Source organism: Serinus canaria, chromosome Z, assembly GCF_022539315.1.
Source record: "Serinus canaria isolate serCan28SL12 chromosome Z, serCan2020, whole genome shotgun sequence".
Classification (NCBI taxonomy): Eukaryota; Metazoa; Chordata; class Aves; order Passeriformes; family Fringillidae; genus Serinus; species Serinus canaria.
The window spans coordinates 49423361-49445195 of record NC_066343.1 but is presented as its reverse complement, the minus strand read 5'-3'; the positions used below and the strand labels follow the sequence as shown (position 1 = coordinate 49445195).

Here is a 21835-nt window from a genome sequence, read left to right as displayed (position 1 = left end):
GATATCAAAAAACAGTGCTCTTCACAGTAAGTTACTTTGTCTACAATTTATCCTTCGCAGAAAGATTCTTGTGATTACAATATTGAAAATTTGTGGTGGTCGAAGTGTAATTGAGATCTTGTCCCATTGCTTAGGCAAAAACATTCCTGTGTATAATTAAGTCTCTTCTTGAGAGGCACAAAAATCCCCACATAAAGTTGCTTACCCACTCCAAATACTAGTTTGAAAGATGGGATTAGGAGGAAGTAACAAGAGAAAGCCCATCAAAGTCAGTAGCTGCTCTACATTCTTCATGCTTGTGTGCCTTCTTGAGGCACACTTCACTCAACAAGAGGTGTCTCCTGAGAGACCCTGGCTGCACAGAAAGTAGAGCACAGCCCTTTCTCCCAGCAGTCTGAATGAGGAGAGGGGAGAAGGCTGTGGGTCTTGATGTGGCATTAGCCCCACACAGTCACAGCTGCTTAGCATATGTTTTAAAATCTACAAGTAGCTAATACATCTACATGTAGAAAACTAGATATTTTGTCAGCAAATATAAATACCTCAAAATATCACCCTGTGTTTCTACCAGGAAGATGGCAATGTTCAGGGCTAAGTGTTACATTTTGATTCTCAAACCTTACATAGTAGAACTCATTATTATCTCATGACAGCAGATATTACCACCAAAAGAAAAAAAAAATTAAGGAATGTTAATTTTTGCTTAATTTTTTTCATTGTGATGTACCCATATACAGCCATCTCAACTAGTGTTAGTACAAATACACAAATACTGACAAATACTTTGATAATTGCCCATAACTGAACCTTGTCTTATACAAGGAGAATAGTGCTCTCTGCAAAAAGAGGTCAGCAAGATGTTTTGGCATCTTAAGAAATTGCTCAAGCTTCTATGTGTTTATTCAGAAGTTTGTGTACAGTATTATTATTTTGTATTTACTGTCTGACCAAAGTTCACCTTCAGCTTTTATTTGGCCTGATGTATTCCTAAGAATTATAATTTCTATACATCCAGTAGATTTATTTTGCCATAACTCTACTGTAATAATGATAACTTACTAAATTTATTCAGAAGGCTTAAATTTGATTTACAAAATTCATTCCTGTGGAACCTAACCTTACACTGTTTTTGTTTGAAAGTTCTGTATCCCAGATTTTCCCACACTTGTACTAATATAAGAAAAGAAGTACACCTTTTAAATGCAGGATTTTTTTTAACCTAATACTGAAAGTATGTTTCTACTTTGTTCCTTTCCTCTCTGCTGTTGCAAACATAACCTGTTCACACTGACTTCAGGAGGACATGGCAGTGCTGTCAGCATCACATTGCCAGGGTAAGACTCACATGCCAGAAGCCAAGATTCCACAAAAGTGGTATTTTAAGGTTCCACACCTTATTTCAACTTTAAAATCCAGTGCTTGTGCAGCCTTGACAACTGGTAAAGTCACTGCTGAAATGTGATCTGCGAAGTTCATGTCCTCTCTTGGTGTCTAACACTGGACATACGTGAACAGTCTCCTCAGACAGCCTCTCCTCAGACAAACTCTGGAGTATCCTTGCAAGAGCCCAAGTTGGTGCAGGATCTGAACAGATGGCTTTCAAAGGTGGATTCAAGAATTTGCATGGCAATCCAAGGAAAATACCACATTCTTGTGATAGGCAGGATTATGGTATCACACCACTCTTCTCACACCTGTGTGTCACCAAGGTGACCTAAGATGACAAAGCCATCCTGAAACCAGCAGCAGTTTTAACTGGGTAACCACAGTGCCTTCTGTTCACTTTGGGAGCTTTATTTAGTTTATTTATTTATTTTATTTAGTTCAGTTCTCCTTTCAAGCAGCACCTCATGCTGTGGGTGGAAAAATATATAATCTATTACTTAATGAACAGCAATGGCATCTATGGCATCCCTGAAAACAGTATATCATTAAAGAAGTAACAGTCAAGATTTGCAACAACTGTCTGTTATGTATGAAATGTAATCTGCATTTACCTCAATGACTTTGAGGAAGCCTTTTCATCACCTGTTGTGTGACAGTCATGGAAAAGAGAAAGAGAACACAAAGTGAGAATTTTCCCCATTGCTCCTGTCTCAAATCATTCCTCTCAAATCCCCCACAGACTAAAACAAGAGAGTCAACATGAGTTTCTTTCAGAACCCTGGAGATGTGAGTTTTCCTGCTGGAGTGATAATTTGTTTTCCTTCAGGCAGAATGTATCATCCGCAATTCCCAGTACAAGTGTGTTTTCTAATTCTCTTCTTAAGGGAAAAATATACCAATTAGCTCAGTTTGTGGTTTGCTGGGTCTTAATTCATTAATGGAGACAGGTAGCTCAATGCCTGTAAAACCTGGCTTGCTGTGTAAAAAAGCTGGATAACATTATCCAGCAGAATAACATTATCAAGGTTCCTGAGCTCTACCCACAGGTCTGCTACTGTGCCCCAAGAAATACCTCTTGTCTCTACCACTGGCATAAAAATAATTCCTGCACTGCTCTCTGAGTTACTGCTGAGAATTAAGGCATGACTTAGTATAAAAGTGCCTCTCTTGACCCTAAAGCTTGATGTGCTCTGTCCAAGCTCCTGGAAGCAGAAGGGTGGTATAGCAACCCCAGGGAGAAACACAAGAGCATCAATGCTATCTCACATGTCCCTCAGGATTGCTTCCAAGAGCAGACAGGTGCTCATACTACTGCACCTGAGCAGTAGTGTCCTGAGCTAAATTCAGCCTATCACTCCCACTCCCACCCCACATTAGCTGCATTCTAGCACATAGTGATGAGTCATGGTGTTGTGCTTCTCTGCCAGTTATAGGGGTGGAGATTCTGGACCTGTACCCCAAGGGCTCCCAGTCCCCTCCACAAGTCCACCTGACTCAACCTGGGAATGTCTGAGGGATAGACAGCCTGTTTCCCTTTTTACTTTTGCAGTGTTTGATCTGTCTTACTCCATGCTGGCTTGACATCCTTTCTCTCAAGTCTATGGAAAGCATCAGGATTTCCTCCTCAACTCTGCAAGACTCCTGCTTTAGAAGGAGTTTTCAGAAGGCCACTCCTGCACATCTGAAGTATTGCCAAGCAATTTGACAGGGAGGTAGCTGAGGAGGCACTTGGTCATTCTTGGACCACAAAAAGCGCTGAGAATAGACAAGAATCAGGCAAACTCATTCTGATATTTCTTATCCCACTGCGAGTGGAAGCTCACCCTTGTCCTCCCTATATCTTTTCTCCAAGGCACTTGGAGCAGTTGGCAGAAATACCAACCTGGAGCTCCTCAGTGCAAACTTTTCTCATGGGAACTCATCTGTGCAGAAAGTCACCATGCAAGTGCATGCTGAAAGAGCATGATGAAGCTTAACTGAATTCTTATGGTCTGGATTCTTATGGTCTGTGTCAGGCATTCCCTTTGGATGGCAGACGTGGTGATGAAGTCACTGCAGATATTTTGCTTTGGAGGCCCTGGTCTTCAAATACAGAAGGCCATATTCAACTCCTCAGTCTACTGAAATGGACTTGAAAGAGGTTGGTATGAAGTGTAGATGTATGCTTTTGTTAAAGTTTGTCCTTTGAGAACAGCTCTCTCCATTAAGAGAGAGTAGATGGCAAAAGGTAGGAAAATCATGGACTTCTGACTTAATGCCAAGAAAAACTAAATGAGGAGGTTGCAGGCAGCTGATTAAAACTGATGGACAAAGCTATGTTCAATATCTACATGCATAACTACTTCGAAGGATGCAATCAAGGGAGATAAAGTTATTCAGTGGTCTGTTTAGCAGCATTGCTCCACCTCAGCTGCTGCCCATTTGCAGCACTTCATCCATAGAAAGAACCTATGCCATGCTTTCTGCAAACCTATGCCATAATTTCTGCAAACCACTACTTTGTACCCAGGGACAACTGCAGAAAGACAGAAGGAGAAAGGCACTGAGATCAGACTTCTTGCTGCACGCTGCAGCTTGGAACAGTGGGACACGCTGGCAGGGCTGGCTCATCCCCCAGCCCAGACACCTGCTACCCATGGGCCTGATGTCCTTCAAATGCCCTCTAGTGGCTGTGGCTCTGCCTGGGGGCCACATCCTTGTGCAGCTGGAGGAAAAGAGCACTTTGCATGCACACGTAAAGCATCACCTGAAAGCACACGCGTGGAAAATGGCTGGAGCTCACTGGTAGCCCCCAGCTCCCCCATTTGTGGTGCTGCTACACAAAAGTAGCATCCAATAGTGCAGCTCTCTGATCTGCTAAGCGTAAGAGCTAGGTTGGGAAGGAACTGACATTCCAACGCTCAGTGGGCCCTCCATGTGTTCACACAAGGTGCATTGCTGTTTTAAAGACCATTGCCTGAAAGGAAATTTTCTCTTCTGAATCTCTGCTTAAAAGGAGACACAGCACTCCAGGCACCAGGGAAGGAGATTAAGCTCCCTGAGACAACATGGCCAGGATCCACTGAGCAAAGGAGTAAAGGAGTAAAGGATCCTAATATAAACATCAGTGGAGTCTGCTACAGACTGAAGGAAGCCTTTGGACAATGAGGTTCTGTCGCTGAAGGGCCTAAAGAGTAATTGAGGAATCTTCTGCAAGAAGTACAGCTCAGTGAAGAAATTAAAGGCACTCAAGACACAATATGAGCTGCATGTTTACTTAGGGGAGTTAGATGGAACAACAACAAGACCCTGTCCCTGTCATCAGGAAGCATAAGGCTGTTTTCTGAGGTGTCTAATATGCCTCTGAAGTTTGCACTTTCAGGTGAGGGTTTTGCCTGACCTGTATCTTACGGTTTTAAGGAGCATACTGGCTTGGCTTCTGCTGCAGAAGATCGTGAGAAGTCAAATGGCTGTGACAGTGAGAATCAACACAATTGATGGGGAGGCCGAAAATCACTCTGATAGTCTCTCTAGATTTCTTAATATTTTTCCAATCTTTTGTCCTCTTTTTATTACAGAGATGCTACTTTTTCTTTTCAATCAGTGAATACTGCTTTCCAAACCAGTATTCACTGACTGCTCCATGGCTGGCCCTTGCTTAGATAACCTTTGGGAGCAACACAGCCCCTGCTTGGTGTGTCTGTGACTGCAGAGTGTTTTTGTAATGCTGGGTTTGGCATTGCTAACTTCTCACACCTGCTGCAGACCTACCTGAATTATTTCTCAAGGAGTTTCAAACTTGCATGTGAAGCAAGAGAGTTACAGAAATAATGCTTCACATCCTGGTTCTCTGCAGCTATATTAAGAGTGTAAGATATTTGGGGCAGGGATCACCTCCTAGGGCATTGGTTCAGCCTGTGCTGCAGTGATATCCAGAAGACCTAATATTTTACTGTCCAGAAAAGCAGAGAGGAAAAAAAGGCACTGCATACTTGTGGGAAGAATGCCCTGATCTATTCTGTGTGTGGATGTGCAAATTACAACAGATGATGCACTTAGCAATTATGCTCTTTGCATACATAAGCAGGAACAACAGCTCCCAAACTGCCAATATCTCTCTCAATTCTCACCAAACGGCTGCGTGTCACATGGTCACACAGCAAGGGGGATCAAGGAAATGAGAGCAAAGAATGACAGAGGAGGAAGCTTCAAATGGGTAGATCTCTCAAATTAACACGCCTCTCAAATTAACTGCATCTTTTTAAAAAAATGACTGAAATTCACCTGCTCTTCAGGTCTTTTCTGCTTTGAAGCTCTCTCTGAAAGGATAAAAGTGTCTTCAGCTACCCATGCCTTACCATGCACAGCCTGATCCTGTCTGTGTGGTGAGTTGCTTCTTTAATCAATTTTCTGCCCTTCCCTCTCTGTTGCCTGGATCTTCACATAAAAGAAGAACAACCCCTCCCCATTCCCAACACCCCCACCCCCCCAAAAAAAACTAAAACCCCACCCAAACAAAAAACCTCCAAACCCAACCCAAACAAACATACAAAAGTCCCAACACAAACAACTGAAATAAAAGGAAACTGGTTCTTCTAATAGACCACCTTCTGAAAATTTCTGTGATTCATTCCATGTTCTGAATTACACCCCTCTGCTTACACAAGAGCCATGGCACACAGCAGGCAGTAGGGCAGAAGATGTTACCCTTTCCCACATTGTCTGTATTTTGAACACTTTCTACAAGCTCTCAGAAAGTTTGAGAGAAAGTGTAAGAGCTGTGTTTAGGTTTAGGACTTCTGAGGCTGGCTTTTCCTAGCAAAGGGTTACTCCTGCCCTTAGAAAGCTTCACATTGGCATGCTGATAGAAGGAAGACTGCAATTTCTACAAGTGTTGATAACCAGATAATGTTTTATATCATCTGCCACACAGTCTTCCCTGAATCAAGGAGTCTGCTGTCCTTTCTGCTTTTCTGCAGACTTCAGGAGAAAGAAACTCTCAACTTCATCTGCATATGAAAAAGGTTGAGACCTCCAAACTCAGACATTTGGAAGATGACATAATTTGACGTGAGTCAGCATGATTGGCAGTCGATGCATAATGCTGGCTCGTGCAGCCCAAAAGTGCCTGGTAAATTGGCAGAACTCTGAAGCTCGCCATGTTGTAGTCTGTGAGGTGCATTTCGTGATATTCCTTCTTTGTACAGTACCCAGAACTGTTTTTTGATAGTTCGGATTATTCAGACCACATCAGGGCTCAGGAGAGGTGGAAGAAGACAGAAATGGAGGTGGACTGATCCTCTGACAGGTAGCCAATGAAACAATGACACCAGGTGTGAAGTCACTTAGAGAGAGCTTTTGAAATAACACAGCCTCTTGGGTGGTGCTAAGCTCAGTTTAAAAACTGGGACAGAATTTTTGCAATGGAAACAGCTGGATACTGAGTGGTTTTAAAAGTCTGGCTGTTGTTTAGCTGCCTCCATGGGAGCTGAGCTTAACTGAAAACCTGGCCCTGACTGGGCATGCTGAGCACTTTAAAATGGGCCCCTCTGGTCTTTAGAAATTTCAGCTGATGGCATTCTACAAATAGCTGAGATTTCCTTTCTGAAGTACTACTATTCTGTGTTCCATGGTTTTTGTTGCTGCTTTCTTTTTCAGCTGACACAAACGTCAGTGCCTGCCAGTCTGTTCCAGGCTTTGTAAGCTTGTGCAGTTACAGCCTGCTAATTCCTTTGCTTACATGCCAAAAGCCAGAAGTAGCTATCCGTCACCTTTCCATTTGCTGCTTTTGAATCCCAGCCTGAGTGAGTGTGTGAATCCTGCAACCTGAGTCCAGAGTGATGCTAAAAGTCAAGCCTCATCTACAGGAGGAACACTGACCAAATCTTGTGGCCCTGTTGTACTCACAATTGTGCAAATTGTATGTTCCCTGCAGAATAAACAGAGAATATTGACATGCAGCAATGAGAGAAACAGAAGGTATGAAGTATTGAAGCCACTTAGATAAGAGTGCACAAAGCATGCATAAGCAAGGTGGGAAGAATATTAGATCAAATTTCTATCGCTGTGTTTCAAAAACACAGCTGGACAAGTGCTTAGTACATACCACCAACTGTGAGGAGCCAGTGAAGGGTTATTAATAATTCCCAATAACAATGAGATGGGGGATTTCAAATATAGGCAGAGAACCATATGTTAAAAGTCTCTTATAGTGATGCACCCAGTTATTTAGCATAGGTGGCTGCCAGTTGACAAGTGAGCTGTTTTCATAGCTTGCAGTGATGCTCTCGCAGGAATGTGAGAGGTGTCTGGACAGCATATCTCCAACACTCATGTCAGCCACACACTGTGGGTAAGTGGTGATCGATGCCATGTAGCACATTAGTGCTCTTGGATGCTCTTGCCTGCAGCATGGGGACATGCAGGCACCAGCAGTGCTAGCTACATGATTATGGTGTGACTTCAGGGCATAGTATAAAATCCATGGAAACAAGCTGTCAAGAGTTTTTAGCAGTCTTGTTCCAAAAGGGCCAAGGCAATGCAGCAGGCAGAAGGCCAGATCTGTCTTCCCATGAAACCCTGTTTTTTGTACAGGCAAGGAGTCATTTACTGTTTCTCTGAAGCTGGAGAGTGATGGTAAACAGAGCCTCAATGCCAGCTGGAGTGTATGCAGATAATTATGCCTTCATATGAAAGGTATGAGGCTGGTCTGAACCACTTGACTCTCTGGGTAGAGGACAAATCTTCCTGCTGCTGACTTCCTGCTGGCTGTTGGCTTCCTGCATCTGAAAGTGTCTCCTTCTGGGCAGTAAAGTCAAAGCAAAGTGGCAAAAAACAGGAGGGATACTCCTCCTGCTTTCACTGAATCTGTGAATTTCTTGCTGCACTACTTGGGTCTGTTCAGAAGAGAGCAGCCAGCTTCTGCTCACCCCATACCTAAACAGACTCCATTCCTGTGGTAAAACTGTCTGCACATTTGCATGCAAAGTATGATTTTCACTGCACTGTTTAGATTGGCTATTGTGGGATAAAATCATTCTGTCAGAGTGGGGGAGTAAGGGAGGAAAATCCTACCTAATTTTTTTTGCTTTTGCTGTCTGAGAACTGATTGGGTTTCTTTGAAAAAAAAAAAAAAAGGGGGAAATAAAAAGTTTGTGACAGAAACAGGAGATGGAAGACCAGTATTGATTGCTGCTAGAGAAAAGAGCTTTTGTTGACTAAATTTCATAATGAATTATACACTCTTCTTCCCACATTAAAGACTATACTGTCTTCTGATGTTATGCCTGTGACCACAAAGTCGAGTGCAGATGTCTCTCCTTCTCTTCCCTCTGAGTGATAGCAAGGACAGGCTGCACCCTCCACAGGTGCAGATGGTGTCTGGGCGGCTTTTTGGGGTCTGCACTATGCCCACAGTCAGGAGTCAAGCTTAGTATTTTAAATTTGGGATCTTTCTTTGTCTCTTTGTATGAGACAAAAATTAACAATCTCTTTGATATATCCTTGAGATAGTCCTACCAACTGTCTTACTTCTGAGTGAGTTCTAATAAAAGCCTGACACAGATTAGATTAGCTGGGGTCTAATACTGGGCATTTTCTGATGAAAGTTTTGCTGTGAGTGGTTTGGTTCCAATTTGAAGGAGATTCCCCCTTCTGTTTCTTCAGTATCTCCAGGGTAAGGTGAAGAATGTGCTCCCTGATGTGCATTCTTTCCTGCTGCTATTTCTGACTGTGCATAGTCTGCTTCTCCACAGTGACCAGGCTGGGGTGTTTAGTACATTATGAGAGATTAAACAGATTTCCCTGCTGTGAGAGAGCAATAATCTGATGATCATTCAGTGGCTGTTTGGTTTTTGTTCTTTTTTGTCCTAAACAGTTTCATGATACTGGAGTTTCATGTATCTTAAACACAGATCCATAAAGTTCAAAACAAGAATCTGGCTTTGTGCAACTTGCTGATACAGAAGGAGGTCCACTTGTGAAGAAGAAAATACAGAGATTTACTGCATATATTGTGGAGAAATACAACAATGCAATATGAAACCAGCATCAAATTAGGGGAGGAAGCCTCAGGCACAAACATCAGCCTCATGCTTCATCTTCATGCCTTCCTTAGGTAGTTGCCATTAGATATTCACACATGGGATGTGAGAGCCCACTCTGTTGATTTTGTTGGGGGAGATGCAAGGATGAGCCTTAGGAACAAGAGGGAGCAAACCTCCTCCAATGATAGGAAGTCATGGAACAAAAGATGGAAAAATTAATTCCTTCATCTTGAGAAGATTTACCACTCCAACCCTTGGACTGTGAAATTTTGCGTGCCTCCTCATTTTGCTTTTCCACCTACAGTTTTGTGCATGTGGGAAAAAATGGCCACCTGAAAACCCTCAGGAGCACAGCTTTTTCCACCAATCCATGTTCAGCACTGCACCTGCCCTGCACACATCCACCGATGGATTGCACATGGTGCCCTCTGCTCTCAGAGGGATGTGCTCGGGACAAAAGAGGCAGCAGAACCTGCATACCTCTTCTGCCTGCAAGATGCTGCTGGAGGGTGCTGTTGATCACCACATGAGCTGCAAAGACAGTGTGAGGAGAAGGCCTGTCCCACAAAAGTCCCAGAAGCTATCTGTGTGCTTTCCTCCCTGGGCTGTCCTCACACACAAACACACTGCTGCTGTTTCATCCAAGATAACAGGCTCCACTGTTACACAACTGGGCTCAAACTGGACCCAGCAGTTCCCCACAGACAGTGAGATGGGCTGTGCTGTGTGATGACAGCTTTGCAACTTGTAAGCTCCATTTAAAAAAATGCTAAGACGGTGCTTAACTAGCTGCTAGAATGTCTTCATGAGGACTGTGGCAATTAGGAATTGATCTTTGTTTGAAACAGGACAAATATCTCCCACCTAGTGACTAGTTTATGTTAAGTATTTGAACCCACCAGGTTGAAATCCTGAACGTAAACTAGTCAACAGGTGGAGAGATTTATTTTGATGACTCCTCTGTTCCAGTTTGCCCTTCTCAAGGTATGGCTAGCACAGAAGAAAATCCTGGATCCAGAAATCAGCCTAGTCACTCCTCTTACAGATATTTAAATGTCTGTCCCTACAGTGTAAAAGACAGGAGAGGAGGAAATGCAAAATCTTGGGTCTTCATCCCAAATAATATGGGGATATTAGAAATTATACTGTAAAATCATTGAGACTGGAAACACATGAGCATTTTCTGCAGTAGACCTCACCAGCTAATAAACTTTTTTTACCTGACATGCAATATAGCACTAATAATACACTTTGTTGATAAATGAAACAATAACAAATATGTCCATGCACAGAAATAACAGGGAAAATAATGTTTGTGCATCCAGAGAAAAGTAGACACATGTTACAATTTATCTCTCTACACTGTTACTGCCGAAAGAAATGTACTTAGATTTAATCCAGCTCTGATGCACATGACAGGCATTCTGAAGATGTCAGTGATGTTATGTACTGTAAACTCCAAACATCCATTGTAAAACTGTGCTCTTTATAAGAAGTAAAATATGGTAACTGAATCTTGACTGAAGTATTAATAATAAAAATGGATTACACGCATCTTGTTTGCTGAGCAATTATTCCAGGGATGAGACTGGTTTCAGACTTTGCCTCACTGACTGAATGGCAGAACAGGTATTTGTATGAGTGTCTCTGACCTGAGAGAAAATGTCAGAAACTTTGTAAGTTTTATAAGGAGAAATAAAAGGTTCTTTGGTTTGTTTTTTTTTTTTTGCTTTAACCATTAGAAAGTAATTAACTTTGCTTTAACTATTAGAAATCACGTAAAACTCTATTGTCTATGTTATTTCTTAGAAAAAGAAGAATCTCAGAAAAACTAAATATAATTTATTGAATAAAAATCTGTAAAAATGTAAATTTCTCTACACTTGAACATGAGCTATTTTTTGAATGTGTATCATTGAGGCTTTGATGATAGGGCTCTTAATGAAAACCCCAACTCTGTGTAATGGGCATACATTTAGATGATGCAGTAGTGTTTAATTATACAGCAAGCTTCAGATGTAGGCTGCTTGAACTGCTTAGCTTTTATATGTGTGAAACATTTCACTTTTCCCTGTGTGGAATTCTGGGCCTCTATCTACATCTCAGCCATCAGCAATGTGTACCAGGCACGTTCTATGCACATTCCAGTGCTGGCAGCCTGATTTCATAAAATCAAGGAATGATTTGGGGTGGCAGATCCAAAGAAATATTAAAGATCATCTAGTTCCAACCCTCCTACCATGGGCAGGGACACCTTCTACCAGATCAGCTTTGTCAGGGCCCCATCCAACTCTGCCTTGAATATTTCTAGGGATGGGGCACCTGCAACTTCTTCCAGTACCTCACCACCCTCAAAGATTTTTTTCCCTAATAATCTAATCTAATCTAATCTAATCTAATCTACAGCTACTCTCTTTAAGCTTAAAGCCTTTTTCCTACCAACACATGGCTTTGTAAGAAGTTCCTTTCCAGCTTTCTTACACACTCTTTTCTTCAGCCTCTTGTTTGAAGAGCCCTCTTGTCTAGGCAAAAGTATCAAAACAGTGTGTTCTACCCAAGAATCATGCTGAATCAGGACGAAGAGCATCTTAACTGTACAGTTTCAAGGGGGATGTACCCTGAAGCCTTGAAAGTTACCTTGGCAAAGCTTCAAAAGCTAGATATATAAACCCCCAAAACTGGCATAACAGCAGCTGAATATAAAGGATTCCTTATTGCCCTCCATGAGATCTTAATTCTACTGAATTTAACAGGGACTTTTCTTGTTGTGGAAGGGGTTTCAGACTTCATGTAAACTTAACCCCACGTGTGCTTCAAATGAGGACCATTTTACCCAGGGTCAGGCAACATGTGATGACTTTCCTTCTGCTCCTTGAAACCATCGGTAGCAGGAGGGAAAAGCATATTTCCAGCATTCAATGACTCCCAAACAAGTGAGATGGAGCTGGTAGATTATGGTGGGACCATTCATCTTGTGGCCAGTGCCTCACATGCCATCTGCAAGCTGGCTGCTGTATCCATGGCAGTGGGCAGCCCAGCTTCTAACTTTTAGACCTGCAGAAATTATTTCATACTTGATGTAATGGCTGTCTGGTTGGACATTCATAGCTAATAAACAATAAGCTTTAGGTCAGGTGTTTCCTGGCAGCTAGTGGCCACCTGTGCTAAAAGTTGTCAGTTGCTGCAGTAATTCATTAAATGATAGAAAACAGTCTTTATGTCAGTCCTTATAGCATCAGTGCAAAAGTTTTGTTTCAAGTGTAATCAGCTTCACGACACTAATGCCATTTCTTAGCAAAAAAGGAAGTTACCTGGTAAGTAGAGAAGTGCAGCATAAACAGCCAAACTGGTACGTGCAGGGAAAAGACCCAACTTGTGTGAACTGCCAAAGGCCAGTGAAAAAAAGAAATAGCATTATCTTTCTTGGCAGAAAGTGCTACATCCTTTACAACTTGGACTTCTTCTGAGGAGCCAGGGGAAGAGGGAAGCATAGGACCCCACTGCAACACTTTACACATTGATTCCACTTCTACAAAATTATGGATAAAGTATGTTTCCTACCAGGATGTGAGAAAACATAAAAAAGCAAAAGCTTTCCCTACAGGTAGTGTATAATGTTGGCAAGCAAACATATATGAATTTCTTCTCAGAAGACATTAAAAAGACAAGGATCATGTAAGTATTCACAGTTGCCAGAACCACGTATTTCTGGGTGTACCATTTGTAGTGATAACATCTCATAAGTGCCCTGAGCTTGGTACACATCAAAAGGAATCTATTTTCAAGTTTTTCTTTGTGCCTAATCTTTGCAATCTATCCCATGCAATCTAAAAATGGCAATTGATTTGTACACAGATGAGAATTTGTAATAAAGAAGTGCACAAAGATGTCTTCTTCTTTCTTCTTCAAACACCTTTCTTCTGCCTTGGTGAGGAAATGTTGCACCTAAATTGAGCTGAAAACTTCACAGAGGCACAGTATGGTGTAACTTCTAAGCTCTGACCAACCAGAAGACTGGAGAAGAGGATCATAACCACCTCTCCACCAATTTTTAAATCTATGTGTTGACTGTTGCTATTGAATTCAGAAACTACTTTTGCCTCAAAACGCATGCAGTGTGGACCAGGTACTGGAAAGAAAGTACTTCCCGTGACCTCTGTAGCTGTTTGACCATTAGCAGTTGCACAGCCAGCAGAAAAGCCAGGATTAGCCACCAGGTCTGGCATGTGTCTGTGTTACCTGAGCTGAGTGATGGAGGAGAGCACATCAATTGCCACAGCCAACGATTTTCAGCTGCATCTTCCAAAGAGACATCCAGGCTTACATGTGCTTGTGAGCAGGAGGAGGAGGATCAGCAGCAAAGCAGGGCACAGCTGGGCAGATGTGCTGCACAAAGGAAATAGAAAGGCAATTCACTTACTTGCCTGGTTCTGCTTATCCTCAGAAAAAGTCCACAGAGATTCTTTTCCACAAATAGAGACAATACTGATCATTTACATTAATAAGTAGCTAGTGTCCTCAGGCAACCATTGAAGGGCACTGAATTCAATGGGAATTTTATCCCTAACACCATCAGCCTAGGATGCTACCACTGGGCCCTACCTGCATAGCATAATATTCATCCTTTACATGCACATGCCAAAGGAAGAAGGAGGATCAGCAGGGGTAAGAGTCATGAAGGATAGAAAAGACAATCGTATCTGCACTACTACTTGACCTCAGGCCTCTTCTCTAGTTCCAATAACTTTTTTATCTCTTGAATAAATTCACCAACTTTCACTTGCATTTTAGCCAAAGGTGAAACAACAGGCAAAACTCTGCCTCCCTGAGAGTTTTGGAGCAGCACAGGAGGGGTCTTTACTTTTGTATACAGAATGGCAGGTTTGAAAAAAAAAAGGATGGATGGTCATGGGAGAAAAAAAGGAGCAGAATAACAAGGTTGCTACACTGGGGGTTGGAAAACAGCAGGTAATTTGAGAAGAATTTCATTACACGGGGCAAATTAAAAGATTGAACTTCCAAATAGAAGCCTATAAAATGAAAGTGGTGAAAGAATTAGAAAATAAATAAATTAAAAAGCAGAGGTAGATGGAAGTAAAATATTGCTTTCATCACCTAGTGCAAAATGTATATTAATGTTTCAATAAGAGGACAAAGGGTGAGAGAACTACATCGTACCATAATTTAAATGAATCAGGGGTCTCTTGCAGCAAATTCACATACATATACATATATGTATATAATGTGTGCTTGTAACAAATATGTGGAAATTTACTCCCACTGCAGAAATTCCAATCAGATTTACCCACTTCCTCACAATTGTTTCAGTCTGTCTAGTCATTACTAACAGTGTCTCTAATGCTCTGTTTCTGAGGTGAAAATGAAAAGGTGAATAGCATGTGATTCAAAATGTCTTCTAAAGTGTGCTGATGGTCTGAAGAAACATTAGAAAGGTACAAACTAGCTGAATTCTGACATTTGAAGTTAATAGTCTGCATCTTATTAGAAATAAGTACAATATGAAATTAAATATAATATCCCATTATTATGAGATTTATTGAATGCATAATTAAACTACTAAAGAATTTCTCTATCTGCCACAGTTCTTTGCAAACTCCAGAAGAGTCTTTATGAAGATAGCACAGGCTGCAAGTGGAATGGATTTGATACCTGGCTGCTTACCAGACAAAGGCTGGCAATCTTTGTCATTGTGCAATGTAGGGCCTTAGTGTGGATACACCCACTGAAAACTGTGATCTTGAGAAGACAGGACCACACATTCCTGCAAACTCACACCCCTTGTGTCCTTTAGGGCAATGAACTAGACACTTTTGCAGGGAGACTTTAAAATACAGAGAAAACCTACTCAGACATGACATCTGGTTTTGTTTCCTTCACAAATAAGGAATTTAAAAGGTCATCTAATGGAGGTATATGTCATCCCACTGACAAAGAAAATGATTGGAGAAATATAACAGTTATCATGAAAGTATGAGATGAAGAAGTGCCAATGGTGAATAAAAGACTTATGTTCAAGTCATTCAAAGGGGAAATTTTGACTGAAAAAGGAACTATGGAAGGAACATAAATTCTCTGAAGTGCTTCGTGGTAACTGGACTTTATGTACCTCTGAACTAAACAAAACTCAGGCCATGAAAAAGTTCTTCCCATGAACATCCCACAAATTAACTTATCCAAGGAGAAGAAAAGGAGTGCCCCTGCAAAAAAGCAATTCTTGCACTTGATTCATTTGTGTTTATTCTATGTGAAGACACAGGTGTTTGGGCCATCTGTGCTGTACAAATAAAAATCAATTCTAAAGTTCATGAATCCTAAAAACGATAAAAAAGGAAAGGTTCTTTTTTATTTTTTGGAGACCAAAACTGGCCTCAAGCTATATTACCTAATGAGCATCACGCACTACCTAATGGGCAAATATGTGAATGAAAATCTGAAAATCCTTCAAGTCACAGTGCTGTGTTTCTAGCAGCAATAACATCCTTCTTCTCTCACATCACTGATAGCATCAATTTCTCAAAGAAAAGTAACAAGTCATTTTGAACAGCAGGTAATGACAGTACTGGCCTTTATTCTCACTTGTGCCAAAACCCCTTTCACACCAACCTGGGAGACTAGAGAGTCCTAAAAGCAGCACTTCTCCATGTGTTGAGCGACCTTAATGAACATGAAAATCAAACCCATTACTTGAGAGAGGGTATAATAAAGTGTCTGGATGCCAATAACCCTCACAGATGCCCCATTCACTGGGAGACAGAAAGAGACTCATCAAAGTAACCAGGAAGGGAAATTATTCCATTAGCTGCAGAAATCAGGAAAAAACACTTCCAAGAAAGGTGGCACTCTGTACTTTGAAGGAAGGAGAGCCTCTCTCCCTCTCTGCAGCTGGTTTTGCAGACAGTAAAAGGTTGTGGGGGGAAAAAAAAAGAAAGAATAAAGGAAAGAAGAGGTCTTTCTAAAGCTTGAGCACTGGTCATCTGTAGGACCTACTAACTCTGCAAGATAGTGCATTGAGCAGACAAGTGCAGCTAAGGATGACTGGAGAGACAGGAGAGAAGATAAACGAGAAACAAAGAAGACAAAAGCTGAGAAATGATTACTAGAGTAAAGCTAGACAGGAGAAAGAATCAAAAGTAAAAGGGAGAAAAATGAAAATTAAAAAAGCCAAACCCATAAACAAATAACCCTACAGACTTAAACCAGATGTCTCTAATAGGAGTTTGGGCTACAATGCAGTACAAATCTGAGCCTAAGAGGAAACAAAAACATGGGACATATGGGAATACTTTCTCTTTCAATTTGTCCTTGTTTGTTACATGTCCTGATTTTACTTCTAAAGAGGGAAACTCTCTGGCTGAGAAAAAGCCTTAAACATTCCTTGATGTTTCCACTTACTTTCTCATCTCATATTCCCATTATTGGAGTGTTTTCGCTTTGACTATTGGTGTTTTCTCTATCATCAAGCAGCTGCATTGAGTGCATTATCTGGGTACAGTGGGATTTGACGCCTGGCACTGGGGAGAAAAGGGTGGCAGTGACACCCAAAATCCACAGGGCTCTCAGAAGAATATTTCCCATAACAAAGGCACATAGGCATCATGCACCTTTTGCACTGAAACATTTTGTTTATGCCTTACACCAGGAGCATGGAGGCACTAACCTTGGAATGCTTTACCTTGGCAGTAACCATCTGGAATGCTTTTCTAACCTGAAGCTCTGCTGTTCTCTGCAGCCTCCACTGAACCAAGACTGGGTCTGGTGATGCTTCTACACCCTGCTCCACTGCTTGGCTCTAGCTACAGAGGGGAAGGTTAGTTCAGTCCTGCAGGTTCCTCCAGGATGAGTGTTCCCAGCCTCCGTCTGGGAAATGGTCCATGTCTGACCTTGGAAAATGCAGCACTCTTCTCCTATGCAGATTTCCCAGCTGTGGGGGTGGCCCAAGGCCATGGTTTTTATTCTGTGAGTGATATTCCCCACACTTGGAAAGGACAAGCACGTAACATACCGTCTGCCTATGGTCTTCTCATGGACTACCATGCTCCTGGCAATACCATACCTCCCACAACATTTCAGCTCCTTCTCCCTCAGATTCAGCAAAGCACTCACATGTGCAATGTCAGAATCTTGATACAATATAAAGGGATAGAAAAGGCTGCAAGCTAAAGGGAATTCTACATATTTCGGATATGGTAGAAGCTATTGTTTTGCATAATGCCTACCCAACCCCAAAGTGATGCAGCAGATGGAAGAATGGAAAACAGGTTACATGCCTGTAGTGTAAGTAGGCTTTGCTCTCCAACTAGCCAAATGAATTGCCATGGCTCTCTTAGAGTGGCTTCTGAGAGGATGTGAAATTGCAGTTTAGATTGGGATTTATGCATGCTTTTCATGTCAGAAGAGTGTGCTGAAGCACAAGTTTATCTGCAGGTACCAGCCCTAGGGTTATAAAATAATTATTTTGTAAAAGGCAAAATATTTATCATTTGGATATAGAAAACAAAAAGTAAGTCTTGATTGGAATCTCCTAGTAAGAAGCACCTTGAAAAATCACATTATTTGTATAATCATGTTATTTGCCATGCTGTGACTTTAAAACAATGAAAATTCAAATAAAAATTTCTCTGCTTTATTTGCTTCCAAATGAATTTCGCCAGTTGGTATTTTATGACTTCATAATCTCAGCCTTCCCACCAGCACTTATGAGATTGTGGTATCATAATTTTGTTGATGCATACTTAAGATCGGATCTAGGAACTTAGGAAACTAGGTGCTGAGTTCCTGCAAACACGTGCTTCTTAAGGACAGTCCTGGGAGTGCTAAACCAGACCAGTCAGAAGTAAATCCTGCTTTCAGTTCCATTAGGAATCCTGGGCTGGATTTGAAGAAATAACATGTTTGAAATCTGCAGATTTGGTTTACTACAAAACTCATATATTTTTGTAAAGTATGCACAATCCATGAATTTGTACCTGTTTCATTGCAGGCCATGCATTTTAAAAAAAAATGTCTACAGTATTTCCTATTATGAATCAATAATAACTTCAGAAAATTTTTTAATTTCAAAGACAGATAAAAGATTAGTGAGGGACAAAACTGTGTTAAACAGGCTGAGATCCAGAGTTTACAGTACAGTGGCCTAACACATAAATATACTAATATACTGTTGGTTTATACCTGACAGAGTTTGTAGCTATGCTTATAAAGCAAACCCAGTTTAAAGCTGTGAAGCTCTAACTAGACAAGAGTCAAGCTGTTTTACAATTGTCTTGCTAAATATTTTCTAATAAACACCCCACCCATTTCAAATCTAGACAAGTGCATGTATGGCTAACTTGGGAAAGAAGAAAATGGTTTTACCCACCTTGAATGTCTGCTTCCCAGGAACCCCAGGTCCTTTCCAGTGTCCTGTACCATGATCAAACCTACCCTTTCCCCTCCATAGGCTGTGGCCCCTACCCTTGCTCACCACCACAATGCCCTAATAGATAGGGATGTCCCATCCCCAGCCTAGCAGTGGTAGTGCAGGTACAGGGATGCAGCTGGAGGGCCTTAGCTCCAACCTCTGGTCACAGCTGCTGGTTTATGGCCCAGAAAAACAACTTGCAAACTCCATGATGAACATGATAAGACTTCTTGTCTGAGTTGTTAAGATTTTTGTGCTTAACAGCTTAATAGGAAAATGGGCTTGTCATCCCATTCCAAAACATCAGCATGTTCATACAGGATGTGTGCGAAGGAGCAAGGAGAAGAAAGGTTGCTTCAACTTGTCCCAGTAAGTTTCAGTTGCTCTAGCGCATTTTGGATGTAGCAAAAACAGTCATAAGCCTTTCACCCACATCTAAAATAATCTGCTGTTCATTTAAATTGTACAATCCTTTTGTGAGATTAGTTGAACAATTACAAAAAAATCTGTGCTTGCCCAGAGCAGAAATCACCCACTAGCACTAAGAAGGGGGTTTGGAAGGTACCACTGCCTGCATTGCCACAACAGCCTCCCCACAGCAGCATGACTCGAGGACTCAGTGCCTTCCTGCCTGCTTGCACACAACCACCATCTCCTCCTCCGTTTCCAGAGCTCTGCTGCCAATCCACAGTACCTGACAGCAAACATGACAAATTGCCACCATGGGACAAGGGGCTCAGGCATTTCATCAAGGGTGGTAATATACCATGGCCTCTCCCCTGTCTTTTGTATTTCCCTCACATTACCATTGCCTTCACTGATCCTGTCCATGTCTACTCTTTCATCTGCACTTTTGTCAGCCCTCGATGACATGGTGCCAGCCACATCCCTCATGAAGCCAGTGCACCAGGTGACTAACCTTTCCACTCAAGATGTCCTTGTCAGGGAATTTAAATTCTAATTAAGTATAGCTTCACTGGTTTTCCACCTGAGGGAATGCTATCAAGTGCTGCTGCACCAGGAGGTAGGTAGACAGTTATAGGGAAGAAACTCATCCTAATTCTGATCCCTTTAAAACAATGCTCCTCTTTTCACTGTGTATCACATTTAGCTCTTTTGGGTGTGTTTTGAAGATGTCCCCCTAAATAAAAAAATAAAAAAAAAAAACCACAACAAAAACCAAAACTTCTGGGATTTAAGTACCCTGCTTTTGCAATCCTTCAGCTGCTGTACTGCCACTGCAAATCAGTAGGTCACTCTTCTTTATTCCCACACAGCAACTCAGCAGCCACAACAGAGCCAAATATAGCTTTTCTACTCATTGGATTTTTGTGGTCTAATACCTGCCAAGTACTTGACCACAGAACTTTGGCTTGTGTCTACAGCCTCCAGGACCCTGAGCTGGCTTGCCTCCAGCTAGTAGCTGAGACTACTATTACTTAGCTGGGACTACAGCAGCACAGGCAGCGTACACAGAGGCCATAGGCACATTAAATTCATGTTGGATCTCCAGCTCTTTATAGGTCTTGGAGGAAAAGGGAATCCACTGAACAACTGGTTTGTTTTTGCAGAAATATGTAACAGTTCTTTTTTCATTTTTGTTGCTTTTCCTACATAATGATGTTTCCATTTAGGGACATCTATAGAAACACTGACATATTGAAGGTGCTTCTGGAAAGCATGAGACCTAGAAGAGACATTTTGAAAGGCACACCAATCTGCCAAATGTATGAAAATGAACTGTGAAAGAGTAAACATTTTTAAATTGATTTAAAATAGTTTCAAAGTCAGTGGAGCATACTGCAAAAATCAGCCCTCTACTATTATAAGAAGTGTGCAGCTTCCATCACCTCCACCCTGGCTTGCATGGAGCATGGACCAGTCTTTCCTTGAATGAAGCCAAATTAGAACTTGCACCCCAAGACTGCAACTAAGGCACTTCTGCCCCAAACCAGTCCAGGAGATCAGAGTAGAGAAAATCCAAAACTCCACCACCCTGAAATGTACATACAGTCTGTGTGGGTCCTTGGCACCAGCTGCTTCATTTTGTAGAACTCTCTTGGAGCAGTAGAAGCAGTCTACAGCATCTTACAATGAAAACATAGTTTATTGCAACCTATTCCATTATTCTGGAAGTTGAGAGTCTAAACTGAGCAGTGCAGGAGCAACCCTTAGTATCTGCTTTCCATGTGGGAAGATACAGATAGCTCCCCATCTGATATTTCAATTATCATTTACTAGAGTAGCATCTAAAGGCCTTTGATTGGGATTAAGCCACAATTACAGGTACTGCTTGGACTTAATAAAGTAGCCTCTACCTCAAATAAGGAAGAAAAAATGAATGCTGAGGTACAGCCTCTTTGTAAAAGGAGCAAGACAGAGGTTACCACTGTGGTTATAAACTTTTACAGGCTAGGCATAAGTGGGGTCGCAAGTGAAAAATTCTTTTACTCTCATTCTTACACAGATTCATGTTTACCATTAAACTGCAAACCTGGCAGAGTTAGCTGAAGCCAGCCCTGAGAATGCAAAAAATGCTGGAGGTCAGGAGCAAGGTGGGATGGAAAACTGGGCAGGGAAACCTCCTCCAGCCTCCCTCTGCCAGCTGCTGTTTCTGAAAGCCTCTGCCAGGAGACCTATGCCTTTCCCAGCTCTAAATCCACCCCGACAGCAACTGAATGTCTTTGATTTGTATGAATAAATTTCAAAATGTCCTGTGATTACAGCTTCATAATATTCCAGAAACAGATGGCAGGCACAGATGACACCAACAGTAGCTCTAAGTGCAAATAGGCGGTGGCAGAAAGGAGTGAGGAAAGACAGAGTTAGTTTAGAAAAACTATGAAAGAAAACGAGCTGTTACTTTGAAGATGCAACCAAATAATGAAAGCAGGTAGAGACAATTCAATTGCCACTAGGAGAGAAATACAGGGCTATGCTTCTTGAACTAGCAATGTGTGCTTAAATGTCTTACTAAACAGAGAATAGAGGGACAGAGAGATAA

At 41.7% G+C, this 21835-nt stretch overlaps 1 protein-coding gene and 1 long non-coding RNA gene across 2 annotated transcripts in view; one reads left to right on the top strand and one right to left on the bottom strand.

Annotated features, from left to right (window-relative positions):
• SMARCA2 (SWI/SNF related, matrix associated, actin dependent regulator of chromatin, subfamily a, member 2) overlaps window positions 1-21835 on the top strand; it is a 201783-nt gene that overhangs the window by 23256 nt on the left and 156692 nt on the right. The window lies entirely within an intron of this gene.
• Window positions 1-21835, bottom strand: part of LOC127061075 (uncharacterized) — a 72213-nt gene that overhangs the window by 10143 nt on the left and 40235 nt on the right. Inside the window, exon 2 of the long non-coding RNA XR_007780514.1 lies at window positions 13650-13796. This is a non-coding gene — a long non-coding RNA (uncharacterized LOC127061075). The remainder of the gene's footprint in view (window positions 1-13649; window positions 13797-21835) is intronic.